This window comes from Glycine soja, chromosome 4 (assembly GCF_004193775.1).
Source record: "Glycine soja cultivar W05 chromosome 4, ASM419377v2, whole genome shotgun sequence".
NCBI classification, from domain to species: Eukaryota; Viridiplantae; Streptophyta; class Magnoliopsida; order Fabales; family Fabaceae; genus Glycine; species Glycine soja.
Window position 1 is genome coordinate 12,928,124 of NC_041005.1, and position 12,961 is coordinate 12,941,084.

The following is a 12,961-nucleotide window of genomic DNA, read 5'->3' on the forward strand; positions in this document are numbered from 1 at the left end:
CGACTTTCGTTCATCCAAATTTGATCCATCTAAATAATAACTCAGTGATACTCACAAAGTTATTCCATGCATCAAAATCTCACTTTTTCATTATAGGTGTGGCCTTATCCCATTCAAGAAGACATTTTTTATGGTAGCTTGATACGTCAAGGTTAAGTCTCTTTTGTTAAATTTAACAAAATTTTGACAGCATTTTGCATTGGTCTCCAAGTACATGACATGAAATCGATGAGATTAATTCCCCGATAATTAAGTATGCACTTAGAGAACAACTAGAAATGCATTGTACCAAAATTTTATCAAATTGAACAAAAAAATCTTAACCTTAACGCATGAATCTACCATAAAAATTTGAGTCTCCCCAAACTGTCCAAGCGGACAATTCAAGATTCAATACAACGATTAATGTAAACTATCCGCAAGAATCATTGTATTCAATCCCGGGAATCTAAGGTTCACTCATGATAAACATTAACTATATGCACAACAATATTCATTAATCACATAAAACAACGTAAAAAAAGGACATGGTTTGCATTCGTACATGTGATAATGCTCACTAACAGTCTCCAACAATGAATATCGTGACTGACGATGCAAACAACAAAATGATTAGTGTCTCTGAGCTTATGCTGTAGCAAACAAGGGTTCAGTCTATTATTGCTCAATTGTCATTAATACTCTACCTACCATGTAACATAATTGTGGGAAAGCAGACTATGTCTTACAATAGTCGTGTAAACTTATGTACAGAAAGCTTCTAAATTAAAAAGCCCATTTGCATGGACATCCATGATATAATACTTCTCAAACAAATTCTCACCATTAAAAGTAAGCAAGAATTAAAATCATAAGCAGCTTCATGGAGATCACGGCATAAGTGCTTATCTAATTAAGACTCAATAAGATCTATACAATGTTTCTTATTCCTAAATATCTCCTTAATTGGATTCATATTTATATCCCTCGGCATATGATAATAGCCAATGGAAGTTTTTCATCTACATCAACACTCCTTAATGATCTGATTAGAGAGGGAGTTGTTGTATTTAATTCAATAAGAAATATGATTTCAAAATTGCTTATCTATCAAAAGTTGAAAACATTTCCAACATGTTTACCATAACACAGTTTTTGCTAATTGGGCTAGTAATTAGTAAATGCTTTTTAATTAAAATGTAAGGTGAATATAGTAGCAAAAATACATATCAAAGACTAGAATTTGAAACTACTAATCAAGGTGAAACAACTCTACATCAGTACTTCTTGGTAATAATCTAGTTTGGGTGGATTATTGATTGTTCAACTGAAAATAGATGTTAGGAAAAGTTGCTATTGTTAAATAGTGTACAATGTCAGTAATTATCCAATAGCACACAATGGCAAATTGTCCAGCAGCACTAATTAAAAGAAAAGGAACTAAGCAACACTAATTAATTTGATTTTTAATTTTAAAAAACACACTTTAATTATCACTATTATCATCATTTTCGTATGACTACCATTAGCAGGCCCAGCTGGCCCACTCATGACTCAACAACTTCAGCTGGAAACATGTGAAACAATATTTTTCGAACCCTTCATCACATCTAAGACATTGACGTATTTGAAAAATGAAATCCCAAAAGAGCAGTCCATTAAGAAATTGATCAAAGTTCTTTTCATCAGTCCAACTAGCAGTGGAAATTCTACATTCATTTTTAAAAAGAGAAAAAACATGCAATAGAAGCTTTTAAAAGAATGAGAATGGTATACAAATGCCTAAAGGGGATAAAAGAAAATCAAGTTCAATGCATACAAACTACACAATTCTTTACTGGCATAAATAATCATTCCCTCTGACTAACAAAATTTGTTGCCAGTCATTGCATTACTTACTTTTATGGTATTGGTCCAATAACAAGCTTGCTGATATCAACTAGGCATTAATCTTCAACTAATAACTTAAACTTCTAGCTTAGTTGGTTTGGTCCTTTGATGGTTTTCGTGTATATTGACTAACTGTCCTAAGATGTTGAGCATGGTTAGTATAGATACATTTCCATTTGATATGACCCTACCTACTTCAAATTAATAACTTAACCATCCAATTTTCTCACTGCCTATTAAAGCTTAACTTGTAAATTAACATAGAGAAATATGATAATAATAACTGCTACACGTGTCGCTTTCTTCATACCTAACTAACCGTGTGACCTAAAAGTAAGTAGTACCCAAACGAAGCTCCAGATCCAAATCATAACCTATAGGCAAACCTATCTCCAAGTCTATCCTAAGAATCTTTCCATTCTTCAACATTTTGCACCCATCATGATGAGGCTGAGTTGTTGTTAGGGTCAAGATTAAGGTTGTGCCTTATAGGTCCAGCAGCTTGACCTTGAACTTCATGAATTGAGGGTGATGACTGCCTCAACCTTGGTCTATCCCTCCTATGAACATTCATGTGTCCACCAAGTGCCTGAGCAGACTTAAACTCCTTTCTACAAAAGCTGCAAGTGTATGATCTTGGTGGCCATGGGAAGCCATTCACGTAGTCCTGATATGCAATATTATGTTTCCCAATTCAGAATTATCATTTATCATCCATTCTTGAAAGGGCTCCTGAGATCTTGTTTTTCAAGACCAGGTTTATACATAACTTCAAACTAGTGCCTCAAAAGCTTGGACAACCAATATTGTCGATTAGTTGTGGTAATTCTTTGGTGGAGCAGGTGCTTCAAGCCAATTTTCCATAGTCTTTATCCATTAAGGCAAAGGAAGCTTCTTACTCCTTTAACATCCTAAGAAATCGACCATTCTAGGACAGCTTGAACTCTAGAATGATCAATTTCCATAGTCTTTATCCATTAAGGAAAAGGAAGCTTCTTACTCCTTTAACATCCTAAGAAATCAACCTATACATTGTCAAAGAAAACTAACAAATGCTTCAATAATAATGGCCTAAATATTGAATTCGTGGTGGATTGGAAGCTGGAGGTCCAAATGGCATGGCAAGGTACTTATATTGCCCCTCATGTGTGCAAAAAGCAGTTTTGTGAGTATCCTCATCTCTCACACTTATTTCATGGAAACCAGATTTTAAATTCATCTTAGAGAAAGATGTGACCCGTGCAACTAATCCAACAACTCATTTATGGTAGGCATAGGTCATTTGTCTAATAGAGTGACCTTCTTCAACACCTTAGCTGGTATCACTAGAATAGAAAACAAGTGAAAAAAAAAAAGAGTAACCTTATTGCACGATGATGACATGATAGTTGGATCTACAAGGTGGTAGTCCCTTGGCCCTTGCTATTATAGAAAAAAAGAGTGATGCTTGTGAAGGATATGCTCTAGTTCTCCTCTATAGGAAGAACCTTGGTTGTATTATCATTGACAAGAACAAGGTGTTCTCACCAACTATTCCATGTCTCATATTATTCGATGCGAAGCTGTAGTTTGGTTTATATCTAGAACTTAATACCCCTTAAGTGTAAAAGTATTGCGACCATTATCCTGAAAACTTGTCCTCTTCTTTCTCCAATTTTTGTAGTCTTGCATAAGGTCTCCAATAACTCAACCTCTAGAATGATATTCACTCCTCCAAAATACAATACATATGCATCTACCACTATATTGTGCCTCACTCCTAACCTTGTCCTCAATAGCTTCAAATACCCCTGACTCTACCCTCTTCCTTATATAACAGACAAAAAATTTATTCTCTCTATATAACTAACTCCCCCTTTCTGTTAATACTTCTTATAGTGAATTATGGGCCCTGGTTAGCAAGTTGAAACTTCGGTCACTAAATCGGCCATATGAGATTCATGGCCTTGTTAAAAAGCCACCATCTACTAACTCTTTTTTATAATAGTAACAATGACGATTCTCATGCATCTATCCTAATTTGTTACTAAGTTGATCCTAGTGGGTTTACACTTCAATTTTAGTGACTTCCCTGGGAAAAGAAAACATAAGTTTAATGTAAAGTTCTTTTTATGCCTACACATTATTAAACAATATATATATATATATATATATATATATATGAATTTATGTTAAAGAGACACATAACAGAACCATGCTATACGGCCACATAACCAAGATTTCAAGGGATCCTCTAAAAAACCAATAACAAAACTTGTTAAGGGAATTAACAAATAGCAGAATTTTTATTTAAAAAATACAGAGAGCAAATACAAAACAGAGCCATGCTATACTACCATATGTTTAGTGAAATGTTAGAGAAGAAAAGAATAATTTTACCTGCAATATTCCTTTTGTGGATGAAAGAAATAGCAAGTACAACTCCTAAAGCTACAGCAACGGAGGTTCCAATAATTATTTTGGAGCTCTTCTTGCTCTTGATAGATTCTTCACAGTTGAATTTGATCAAATAAAATAGAAATGGTTAAAGTCCACATTGAAGGATCAAGATTAAATTCTCAAAGATTATGTATTTTGATTTACATTTAAGTTTAACACAAGGCTTACCTTTGGTGAAGGAGCAAAGACTGGTTGTGGCTTAAGTTCTACTGATGGTGGCGGTGTAACTGGGGTTGCAGGCTTACTTGGTTGTTCTTCGTGCAAAGAAATAAAAAAACAAGAACAATGGTTACCTATGATTGTTCATAAATGTTTGAGGAAACATACCAAATAATATTTCTACATGTAACAAAAACACTATGCATGTATTCTATGAGAACTGAAATTTGTGTTGTGATCCACTATCTCAACCATGGACCTAACTCTCAAGCCAACATTCCTTCTCATGTGCAAAGCAGGAACGCCAAATTGGTTCACCCTAGATCCGCTGGGAATGCGGATCATAGGGTTTGCCAGGATTGATTCCTTAGGCTTATATAGAAAACCAGACCAACAATAATCCTTAGGAATTCAGCAGACGAAGTAAGATCAAAGGAAAATTATTCTCCAAAAAATTCACCTTTACATTGAAATCCTATTGCAACCAATTAAAATTCATACTAGATAGTGCTTCATGAACAACAACACAAATAATAATTACTAGAACAAAGGGGTCACTGCTAATAGGCTCACTCACCTCTGATATAGTGTAAATCAAAGGGCCTGAGCCTAGTCTCAGGGTATCTAAAGCTTGAAACAGTCAAAGTACAACTTTCCTAAATAGATCACATGTAGGTTGCGACCAACTAAGGGAATTTAAAAGCTTAGTTTAAGGGAATTTATAACTAAGGGAAGTTAACATAATGGCAAGCACAAGCAAAACTTACCCTGTGATTGCGAGTACAAAGAAGAGCAAAGAGTGCTTTGGTGCCAATGAAATGGCTGCAAGGAAAGCAACGAACGTCATTCAAAGACAATGGCAGTGACGACATGAATTTTTCCGAAGCAAGAAAACTTACCAGGACACGGCGATGAGCATCATAGCAGACACAACCAGAGCGCGGCGACGACCTAAGGGTGGCTTTGCGAGACTGAGCGTGGGGGGTCAGGGACAATGGCAGTGACGAGGGTGGGTTTGCGAGACTGAGCATGAGCAGAGAAAAGGGTTTTGGGTTTTTAATTTAAGTAAAAACACAACATCGGTTTTTTTTAAAAATCGATGTTAACATAACCCCGTTAACATTGGTTTTATCAAGAACTGATGTTAACATGACCCCGTTAACACCGGTTTTGTCAATACCGATGTTAATAAACTCGTCTTATTTACAAGTATGCCACCGCGTTTGTGTTAACATCGGTTTTGTCCAAAACCGATGTTAACCTAGCAATGTTAAATGTATAATTTCTAGTAGTGATAACATGACTATATATATTTGAAATCTTTGAACAAAGTTTTAAATTTGATAACCCATTTTTTAACCTTTGAAATATAAAACAACATTAAAAGATATAGAGCAATGAAATATATAGTTGAGCAAGTGTTCAAGAAAAAAGCTATTGTGCATTATCAAATATTATTTTGTACTAGAGAATTAATTATTTGCAATTTCCATGGAAAAATCAGAAGAATTAATAAAGTCACTCATTATTGTTTGGCTAGAGTTGATTCTTGAATCCTCTGCAAATTCATGCGGATATAAAGAAGAATGTCTCTTTCAAGCATCTCCACTACTTTGTTCATAGAGGGGTGATCATTGGGTTTTAACTGTATACACCCAAGTGCAACTATGATCATCTTCTTTGCTAGTTCCTTCTCATCCTCTATGACATCTTCCATTTCTATATCTTTCTCTTTTCCAAGTTGATCATAAATCTAAAATGGAAAGTAAAGTTGGCTTGAATGCTCTGCATGAGGATCTAGGTTTTTCCTCTTGCTTGCCATCTCCATCAAAAGCATCCCCAAGCTGTAGACATCAGCCTTATGGGATATTCCTCCACTATTTTTATAAAATTCTAGAGCTATATACCCAATTGTCCCTATTGCTAACGTCATAGTGACAATGCTATTATCTATTGGATATAACTTTGCCAACCCAAAGTCAGATGCCTTTGGGGTGAATTTTTCATCGAGTAGCATGTTGTGGGGCTTGATATCAAAATGCAAAATCCACAACTCACACCCATGATAGAGACAAGCAATCCCACGAGCTACTCCAATTGATATATCATATATTTGCTCATAGCTTAAATGTATGCTTCCATCTTTGGAAAAAATAAATTTGTCAAGGGATCCATTAGGCATGAATTCATAAAAAAGAGCACGTTTGGAATCCTCAGCACAAAATCCAATTAGTTGTACTACATTCTCATGATGTATTCTTCCAATTGTTGCAACTTCACTACCAAAGTCGTGTCCATTACCTTTCGATTTACTCAACATTTTTATTGCTACACAAGGCCCATTATGCAAATTTCCCTTAAACTCGGAATAATAACCTCCTTCCCTTAATTTGTCCTTGAAACCTCCAACCATCTTCTTAATTTCCTTGTATGAGTATCCAATAGGCATGAAGTTATTTTGTTCTAGATAGGTTTCAATGTATTTGTACATTGACACATTTTTTTCCGCCATTTGTATACCAACAACACAATAAACAATGGCACTCCAAAACAAAAATTTGACTACCCATACTATACAAATAGTCATGGCAAAATCTGCAAGAAATTGAGTGAATAATTAGCTTAATAAAGAATCATTTGATTACACTGTATATTAGTCAATTATTTTAATTATTATCAATATTTTGAAGTAAAATACTAAAATACTAATACAAATAATATGACATGTAAATATTAGAATCCTTTAGATGAGTAATCAATTAAGTCACTATGACATGTAGTAAAGACTAAAACAGTAATTTCAACAACAATAATATCAACCTAATTAGGACATTTTAATTTTCAAATTTCAATATATGAAAGCAAATAGACTATTATAAGCCAAATTTCAAAACAACAAATATGATGAATTATTTGTACATAATTATTTTTTTTCAAATAATAATAATATGAATAAAGTGTAAATAAGGTGAGTTTCCATCACTTTTTTTAAATACTTCTATGTTTAAGAACTCTCTAAACACATTCCCGAATAACATTAACATATGAAGACAAAATAAAATTTTCAAACTAAGTGATTTCAAGGTGCTCAAATATAACCGAACTAAAAAAAGGTGAAAAAAGTTATCGAAGTCATTTTTTTGTCATCTAAAGTCTTTATTTTTTTACCTGTGTAAATTAATCCAGATAGCCATAAAAGTAAAGGAGCATATCACTTACACATATAAGTTCATTGCCTTCTTTTTATTTTACTAGTAACCATAGTTAATTAGTAAAAAAATTATATAAGTTTTGAACTCAACTCATAAAATTTCAGCATGACTTACTTTCTATAATTAGAGACTTCCAAAAGTCAACTTCCATTGAAAATTTCAAAATTAGTCACTACAATATTTTAATATATATGAGAAATTACCAAGGGTATCATATTAAAAATTCTTATAAATATTTAAAAAAGTTAAGCAAGATAAGTTCTAATACAATAATGCTAAACACATTTAATTGTTATTGAGCTTCTTGTTATGTTGTATGTTTCATGATCACCCAATTGTTCTACAATCTTGAACATTCCATCCTTAGCATGTTATCCTAAATAACTATGGGAATACTCAAAACAAACATCAAATAACTAAAAATATAATCACACAAAAACTCAAAAGATTCATCCTATGAATGTTATGTAAACACTCATAAATCAATAAACATTTAATTAAACATGATTCTTGAACATAAGGCAAGACAAGTAAAGTTATTCATCTGAAAGTCAATTAGTCATGAAATAACACGTGACATGCATCACAATATCATGCTGGCACCCCAAAAGTCAAGGAAGCACTAGAAGTCATGCACTAGAAATTAATGAATGTGCAAGTAACTAGTCATAGGATTTAACATCAAAAGCTTAGTGGTTAGTTGTGAACTTGGTTATACAATGGTTCTACCATTATACCATTATTTTAATCTATTTTCTCTAAGACTCCCCTTCTTAGAATTAATGATCTTATTCTTAACAGCGTTAGACCGCCAAGAGATAGTGCATCTTTCCCTTAGCTTGCAGGTTATAACTCTTGACCTACAATTTACCCTCTCCTAACCAATCTCTAAAGAAATTGCATCGCTTTTAGCTTGTCCCACTCAAGGCTCAAGAAGCATGATTGGTTCATATTATTTAGTTCCTTTAATCTCCCTTAGGCATAGTTAGCTCTAGAGGTATTACTGTAAACATTTCATTAACTTTTATCTAATTTAAATGTAAACTAAGGACATGCAACAAGGTATTATAAATACATTACGACAAAGCACAAATAAATAATATTATGAATTTATTTGTTAGCAAATGCTCACAATATCTCTCATACATATGCAATTATATTATTTGCAAAATAAAAAATATATATTTGTCCCCTGTTTGCTTTACATGTACTATAGAGACAAGAATCATGGCAAACAATTTTTTCCCATCATTATAAATAATCAAAGATATGTTCAATCACAATCAATAATTAAATCATAATCAACAACATAGGACAACCCTTGCACACTAGAGAACATTTCAATAAAGTAATTAAGGAAATGGGTTTATCCCTCATAGAGATAGCAACCCTCATAGGAAAATTCAAAAACATGCAAGGCTATCCAACAAGTAATAGAAGTAACAAGTTGAATCAAACACTCAAAACATGTGGCAATTTAAAAATAGGAGATTTTAGATTTTTCACATAATATCATTACCGAAATCTCCTCTAATATCATAAGTCATTCCTCTACTTCAATCAAATGTGAGTTGCCACGAAAATTTGATAAATCGTTCCCACGAAATCCAAATAACCCCACATATTAAGGATTTGAAGACACTATCGCTCCAGCGACAACTTCCCCATTTCCCATCTGATGAATAATCTATGTTTTCTTTTGCATAACTTTGACCACCTAATCCAAAGCTATATATGGAAAGCACCTCACTCGTTATTCCCATTATTAGTTCCAATGAATTTGCACACTGCCCCTCAGATATTAGATTGATCAAGTACAATACCCAAGGATTAGTAGGCATACCACCCCTCATATATTGGGTTGATCAGTCCCAATATCTAAAAGATTAGTATCTTACATTTATGGTTCTAATAAACAGTCCTATGTGCCCATATTTTATTTTTTGTAAACGAATCCACTACTAAAATTTGATTTAGGATCAAACTACTATGATACCATAAATGTAACACCCTTTGATTACAATAACAACCTGTAATAAAAATATACATTAAAATGTCCATAAAATAAGAATTTAGAAATTTTAATGGTTCAAAGTACTTTAAATATTATAATAAATGAGTCCTTATGTATGTATAAATAAACAACTTTATTCTCAAATATGGGCATCTACAAAGTTTAACTAATAATGAACTAAGTCTTCAATTCTCCTTTATCTCAAAAGTTTTTCCTTGAACTCTGAAAACAACACTTTTAATGAGACAATATTCCTAGTGAATAACATAAGTTCTAAAAGAGTTCTCAAATAGTGTTGTTCTTAGTTGGCGCGGTAACCGGAGAATCCAACCATGATATCCACAAAATTAAATTAAAAAGACTTAAATATGTTAGAGATCCCTGAAATATACCTGAATTTCGTAACTGATCCCTGAAAAAGTTTTGATTCTCGTTGGGTCTCTGAAACTTCAAGAGTTTTGTGGGAGATCCCTGTCGTTAGTCTCCGTCCAAAATGTAATGATGTGGTTGTTAGTTGGACACGTCAGTAATATGTATACGAAGCCACGTCAAAGGTATCAATGACATGACATGGCACCTGGATTTTTTTAATTTTTATATTTAATTTTTAAAAAAAATCCCGCACCCATTTTTCTTTTTTTCCCCTTTCTTCTTCCCCTCTTCTCTTCTTTCCTCATTGTTTCTCCTTCTCCGGCAACCCCAAAACACCAAACACCACATTTGTCCAAGTTGAAACCTCCTTTGTATAAGCCAACCCCAACCACACAACAACAATAGCTTGAAACCCAAACCCTACATAATCAAAATTTGAAATCCAACACCACTACCACCACAAACAACAATAAGGAACTCGTCCTTGGCTCCATCAAATTCAATATTGTATGTTTCGAACATCGATTACTCCCTCACGAACTCAGACCTTCACACGCTCTTCTCCACCTTTGGCCATATCGCACATGTCACTATCACAGAGCCACGTGCGGAGCCGCGGGGCTCACAGTCGAGCGGCGGGAGGATGGAGTTGGGGACAAAGGCTTGTAGTGGCCGCGAAGGTGGGGCCGAAGTTGACGACATCGAGGAAGCAGGGTGAAAATGGAAGGTGTGGTACTTGTGCATGTGGACGTGGGAGTGGTGGTGATCGGAGGAGGGGGAGGCGAGTAGGAGGAAGATGCAAGGAGGGAAAAAAGAGGAATCGGTGGAAATTGAATTTGGGTTTTGGATTTGGGAAGAGAATTGGGAGAGAGAGGACAGGGAAGAGGTGACGGAGAATTTGCACACGGTAGGGCGGAGGGGGGGAGCAGCGGGCGAAGAACCAATCGAGGAAAGGAGGGAGGTGGGGAGGATGGTGTCGATGGAATCATGGAAGGACGAGGAGGAGAGGAAGCCAATGATGGTGGCCAGGAGAGTGGCGGAGGAGGAGGTGTCATCGTCATCTTCAACGGTGTAGTTCACATGTTTGGGGGTCGGACGTGACTTCATACGTGTATCACTAACGTGTATCACTAACGTGTATCATGTTTTGGATGAAGACTAATGACAAGTATCTCCTATAAAACTTTTGAAGTTTCAAGGGCCTAATGAGAAGCAACAAATTTTCAGGGATCAGTTTTGAAATTCAAGTATATTTCAGGGATCTCCAACATATTTAATACAATTAAAAATCATATATACACACTTATAAAGCAACCATACAAAATTATTCACTCAATGAAAGAACACTCTAGTAAATAAACACCAACACTTCACTGCACTCAATTCTTGAACAAACAAATATCACGGACACAACTCATTGATTCCCAGAATCACTAGACATAATTCTTTGGTTCCCATAATTGGTGTGGATTTCAGATTCTTGAAAGGGTCTATGAGCTCATATCCATGTAATAGTGTCCCACAACCTTCCCCATCATAGAGGAGGTATCTAGAATCTCTTCCCATCCTAGATGGAGGTATCTATTATCTCATCCTTATCCTAGATAGAGGTATCTCGTATTTCTTCCCTGTCTCAGATGGAGGTATCTCATGCGTATCGAATCCTAAAATAAAATATACACTACCTCCACTTCCTAGAAGATGATGATTGATTCACACATAATTAGAAAACATCATTCTAGATAATTACCAAATAAATACTCTAATTCTATACACACTAATAACTCACAAAGTCATACCCCAAATTATAACATCATATAAGTCAATAAATAATTAACTATGAGATTCTCTTTGTTTCTTCTTTCTTCTCAATCCTATATAATCTACTAATTTTCTATTATCTGAAAGAAATCATTTATAAAATTCTACAAGAAAAGAATTGTCTATCCTTATATAAGTACAAGAGTATATGATTTAAGATTGAGTTACTTGAGATATATTTTCAATAGATTTGGCTAATAAAAACTTTCTTTATCTTTTTTACTCTATTATCCAGATTTATCTAATTATTAACATGATCTATTATTTTATTTTCTTTCAAGATATATTAAGATAAAACATGATAAGACTTAAAAATCGTTCTCAATGATCACCAATTCAAATATAACAAATACCTTCACAATAATAATCTTTTAATCATGTTAATTATTATATGAAACTGCTATACTTTCTTTTATAATTATTAAATAGTCTAAGAAATTCTTATATCAACCACCTGATCTTTTTGATGGTAAAATTATTATTTAACTCAATTAGTTTTAAATAAAGTATTTAAAAAAATCATACTTTTTTAATTCAATTATTTCAATAAAATTTAATATATCATAATACAAGCATTCCAAATATATATATATATATATATATATATATATATATATAGACACACATAACTATATATCATCATAATTATAATCATTTTAATTCAAATAAATTCTTATACTAATAATTTTTATATTAAAATTAATAACAATAATTATAATAAAATTTTAGGATGCTACACCCAACATTAGTAATATGGTTAAATAAGCTTTTCAGTAAAAAAAAAATTAAAAACTAAATGTTCTAGTCTAGGGTTCCTGGTGGGGATTGAGGTTCACTTTTAGAGCATAAGGTGTATTCTCATTTGTCCTATCTTGGTGTTTGCCTTATATAGGGGCTCCACGAGGCAATCCTATCAAAACTTTCCTAATATTATAGGGATAAGATATGATAGGATATATTCAAGATATAACAAGATTTTACACTATATGATTAGATATGCCACTGTTATATATCAAGCATGACAGTAAGTTATTGGGTTAGTCTGACCTAATACCGACCAAAGGATACACAACCC

The 12,961-nt window shown here is 33.6% G+C and overlaps 1 pseudogene; it reads right to left on the bottom strand.

Moving 5' to 3' along the window:
* Positions 1–5,939: 5,939 nt before the first annotated feature.
* On the bottom strand, positions 5,940–11,172 carry LOC114410573 (annotated as a pseudogene).
* Between the last annotated feature and the right edge of the window lie 1,789 nt (positions 11,173–12,961).